The sequence below is a fragment of the Artibeus jamaicensis genome, unplaced genomic scaffold, assembly GCF_021234435.1.
Source record: "Artibeus jamaicensis isolate MK-2021 breed Jamaican fruit bat unplaced genomic scaffold, CSHL_Jam_final contig_585, whole genome shotgun sequence".
NCBI lineage: Eukaryota > Metazoa > Chordata > Mammalia > Chiroptera > Phyllostomidae > Artibeus > Artibeus jamaicensis.
In genome coordinates this window covers 13,077,962-13,083,397 of record NW_026521894.1, presented here as the reverse complement: position 1 = coordinate 13,083,397, position 5,436 = coordinate 13,077,962, and positions in this window count along the sequence as shown.

Genomic DNA, 5,436 nt, shown 5'->3' with positions numbered 1-5,436 from the left:
ACAAAAGGACAACAATTTTGAAAACTTTATCAACTTTGCTAGAGTAAAGTCATAGGGATATACAATAGAAATAAAAAAAAATACAATAATAAATGCTTAAATGTATTCATTGGTTGTTATATTCCAGGCACTATGCTATGCACTTTAGCTACATTATTTCAGGTAATCCTATTAAGCAAGTGGCATTATAATATCACATTGCAGAGAGAGGTTCATTACTGAGCTGAAGTCAATGAATTTAAGTTTTGAATTTGAGCCTGATTCCAACATTTGTATTGTAGACCATACTCCAGTGGAGCTCAGAGTTTACTGCTTAGATACTAACTAGTTCCTCAGATTATAATAGGTGCTATTCATTTACCAAAAAAAGGGGGAGTGGTGACTCTGTGGTGAAATTAATTTGAGGTACACTGAATTAAATAAAGTTTAATAGGTTTCTCCACACAGGAGTTTTCAGAACCTTTACAAAGCCAGTGTGCATTACTAATCTCCAGGAAGAGAATAGCAAATGCATAATTTCCTTATTTGACCACAAAGCCTTTGCTCCTGAATCAGTTTTTATGGGGCCAATATTCCATGAAGTACACTTTGAGAAACAGTGCATGACTCCATGATGAAATAAAATCTACTTTACTTAACCCATGAGAACCCAAGAGATTTTTTACAAACTACCAGAGAAGCAGAAAAATATGGGGTAAAACTTGTTAAAGACTACTCACCTGTGGTTAGTTTTTTTTTTTCTTTTTTTCAGTTTCATGTAATGGCAAAAAGCAGAAGTTTCTTTTCAGGCTTCTTTACTGACACTACAAGAAACATTTTTGAGAACTCAGTATCTACCATACAAGCTATGGCTGTTCCCCCAAAGGCATTAGACAGAGTCTCTGGTTTGGGAAGCTTGCAAACTGATGGATCCTGCATAGCTGATAGCTTGCATAGATGATATTCAGGGTCCCTATTAGCCTGTATTGTGCCTTTGTACAAATCAGAGGAAAGCAGAGGATATAGCCTGGAAAGCAGACAGAACCAATGGCAAATTTCTAAAAAGTCCCTTATCCTCCAGATTAATGCAGACTTACTGAGTTGAGTAATGTCTCCCCAAAATTTATATTTAACAAGAACTACAGAATGTGACCTAATTTAAAAATAGTCTTTTTAGAGATGTAGTTAGTTAAAATGGGGTCATACTGGATTAGAGTAGACCCTAAATCCAATATGATCAGTGTCCTTCTAGGAAGAGAAGGAACACACACAGCGAGAACATGTGAAGATTGAGGCAGGGATTGAAGTTACCACAAACCTAGGAATGCCAAAGATTGCTGGCAACCACCAGGAACTATTAGAGAATCAATCACGGAACAGATTCTGCCTCTGATCCCCCGAACCCAGCCAACATCTTGATTTCAGACTTTGAGGCTCCAGAACCGCATGAGAATAAATTTCTGTTGTTTTAAGCCACCCAATGGGTAGTAGTTTGTTAAGCAGCTTTAGGAGATTCATAGACAGTCCCATAACAGGATATAAAGGAGCAGACCCTGCCACCTTGTTCCCCCACCACATATTCTTCTGGACATGCTGCCCTGTGCAGATATAACCTACTCAAATTAACAGTGTGTCCCTGCTTGTACCACAAATGCCCAAGTGCCCTGCTAACCCAGGCTGTTTCTTCAGCTTCTTTTCAGCTCTCCCACTGACATGAAGCCAGACACACACACACTCCAGACAAGGCGAGAGATGGACTAATTGCTTGACATTAAGCCCAGCACTGCATTAACTCAGCCCTGACAATGCCATGAGCTTGTCACCCCTCTGAGTGTACTAGGTGAAGGGAGGGGAAGTATTTAGGACAGTCAGTCCACCAGACAGAATGGCTGTATATGGCCCAAATACTGTTTCCTTTGGAATAAAAAAAAAATCTGAAGCAAAAGATTTTATTAGCTATTTGCCATTAAAACACTCTCGATGTTAAGTGATAGATTTGAAGCAAGAGAAGAGAGAGGATTTCAGCCTCTGGCAAAAAGTCCCTCTTGTGGTGCTTCCTGTGGTGAGTAAATTGAACTCACTGTTAAAGACACCAAAGTATAAATATTCTGTGGGCAACAAAGTAGGTGGAGAAGGCACTGAGCTGCCCTTGAGTAGGAACCCCACTCCTGAGGCAGGCAAGACACTTGGGGCTTAGCTAATGCTCAATCAAGGGTTTTGGAGGCTGGAAGAGCACCATTAACATTTGAAATGTAGAGCAAACCATAAAATGATTAATAATTAATCCACTAAAAGGGTGTTTATTGTAGATTTCTGGTCAAGATGGGGTCATAGGTCTCACCCCTTTGCACAATCACATCATAATTACAACTAAAATATAGAACAACCATCACTCAAAACCATCAGAAATCAGGTACCCTACAGGACATGTACTATAGTAGGTCACGCTACCAAGATAGGACATCATAGCAGTTCTACCCAATACATAGAAACAAACATAGGGATGCTGCCAAATTGAGGAGACAAAGAAACATGACCCAAATGAAAGGACAGATCAAAACTCCAGAAAAAGAACTAAACAAAATGGGGATAAGCAATCTATCAGGTGCAGAATTCAAAACACTGGTTATAAGGATGCTCATGGAACTTAGTAAGGACCACAACAGCATAAAAAAGATTCAGTCAGAAACAAAATATACACTAATTGAAATTCAGAACAATTTATAGGGAAACAACAATTAAATAGATGAAGCTGAAAATCAAATCAATGATTTGAAACATAAGGAAGCAAAAACAATTGATTGGAACAAGAAGAGCAAAGAATCCCTCTCCCCACCAAAAAAAAAAAAAAAAAAAAAAAAAGAGGAGAGTGTAAGCAGCCTCTGGGAAAATCTTAAGCATTCCAGCATTTGCATCATAAGGGTGCCAGAAGAATAAGACAAAGAGCAAGAAATTGAAAATCTATTTGAAAAATAATAAAAGAAGACTTTCCTAATTTGGTGAAGGAAATAGACATGCAAGTCCAGGAAGCACAGAAAGTCCCAAACAAGATGGATGCAAAGAGGCCCACTCCAAAACAAATCAACTGAAATGCCAAAGTTTAGGGGTGGGGGGAAAAGGCAGAAAACTGTATTTGAACAACAATAAAAATGTTAAAAAATTAAAAATATACATAAAATACAAAAAAGAAGAAATGACAAAGTTTAAAGATAAAGAGATAATTTTAAAAGCAAGAGAAAATAAGTTAGTTACATATAGGGGAGTTCCCATAACACTGTCAGCTGATTTCTCAAAAGAAAGTTTGCAGGCTAAAAGGAATTGGCAAAAATATTCAAATTGATGAAAAGCAGTTATCTACAGCCAAGATTGCCCTACTCAGCAAAGCTATTGTGTAGAATTGAAGGACAGATAAAGAATTTCCCAGAAAAGAAAAACTAAAGGAGTTCATCATCACCAAACGATTATTATGTGAAATGTTAAAGGGACTTATTTAAGAAAAACAGGAAGATCAAAACTATGGACATAAAATGACAATAAATCAACAATTAAATCTACAAAACAAACTAAGCAAACCAGAGCAGAGACAGAATCATGGATACAGCAAGCATTTTGTTGGTTGCCAGATTGGTGGTAATTTTAGGAGAATGGGTCAGAGGTGAGGTGAATAAGAAGTACAAATAGGTAGTTACAGAATACCTATGGGGATATAAAATTCAGTATGGGAAATAGAGTAACCAAAGAACTTATACCATGGCCCATACACATGAACAATGGTGTGGGGATTGCTTGAGGAAGTGAGGGATATTGGGTGGAGGGGGACAAAAAGGAAAAAATTGGGATAGCTATAATAGTATAATCAACAAAATATAATTAAAAAGAGTTTTTATTGTCAAGTAGAAGAAACCTCTCTGAAATTAAGGATAAACTGTTGATTTTTAAGGCTGGCTTTGGTCTACTTTTAGGCTACATGAAAAGAATTTGTTGAGTTTTTGAAAAGTGCAAAGCAGAAGTGTCTAGAGAAAGGAGGGTTAAAGTGTCCTGCGAGTAGGGTTTAAGCAAAGGGGGAAATCTCAGTGTGCAACCACCCAACTGTAAGGCAGAAATGGGGGAGGTGATCATTTTTACTTCAATCTCTGTGTCTTCAAGCACATCTCATATTTCTAAATCCATGAATCGCTCAAGGAAAACTACATGTTTTCCAGACCAGACTTGACTGAGATTTTTTTTCTCAAAACTCATATTCTAGATATCAAAAATTGTTTTTAACTGCAGGATACAAGTGCTTATATAATATGATATACATGTTATTAAAAATATGGATAAAATAGCTCTCCTTAGTGAGTTTAGAAAGTCTTTCCATTTTACTCCTTACTTTGCTATCATTTAGCAATTTTCATCTTTTCCAGAATAAGAAAGAATGACTTGTGTAATTATAAATATATATGAAAAATTTAGAATTTATAATTTTACAAAAACCATGTAGATGACTCATCTGTTTACCACATCTGGTGAAATGCTCCTTCAGGTTTACACCAGCTTGAGAGAAACTTCATGGTTCACTGCCAAATCAGCACCCAGTATTTTTCCTAAGCTTAATGGGGGGAAAGTAATTTTAAAGGGGGAGATGTTTTAAAAATATTGGGAGAAGAAAATGAAGCTTACCAAAGAACTCTGAAAAAATTGCAAAAAGTTGTTTTGATTACAAATTAAATTAGTAAGACTAAAGACAAGACAATTGTACATAAATACTGTATTCTAAAGTTGTTTCTTAGAGGGGTATGAGTCTGAAACTGTGAGCCTGCTAAGACTGTATAGATGGTGGGACCCAGCTTTCTCACTGTCGAAGGAAGAAGTTACAGATAAGCAAACAGAGAAGGCTAGAATGATCCATATGGTAATGAATCAGAGTCAAAAGCATCAGTATAAATCATGTTTGGCTTAATACATATACAGGTAGTTACAATGCAGAAACACAGATATGTGTGTATGCATGGGTTGTTATACATACATATACTCATAGTTCCTATCCAGCAGTTTCTGCTGAGAGAGCTAGAAGCAATGACACCCCAGTAGCAATAAGTACATCCAATGCTCATTTTTATTATTTATTTCAAAACAGTATTATTTTAAATTTAAATTTTTATGAAATTTATTGTTATTTAAAAAGAAGAGAAAAAGAGGGGAATGCTTTCCCTGAGCCATGGCTTCATCCACTAAATGGCTTTGAGCTTCCCAACCTACCAAAGCAGCTGTCTAGAAAACCTTAGATCATCCAAAATCGGAAACAGACTCAATTAGTTCTTCCTGTGTCTGAGTGTCATTGCCTGAGCAATGTGGCCTTATCCACATTGAGTGGCCTTATCCACAGATAGCTAAAGTGAGTAAAACACTGTTGAGAAGCACAGGGCTCTTTAGGTAGGGACCCTGAGTTGGCTTCTTCCTGCAGGGAAGTATGCT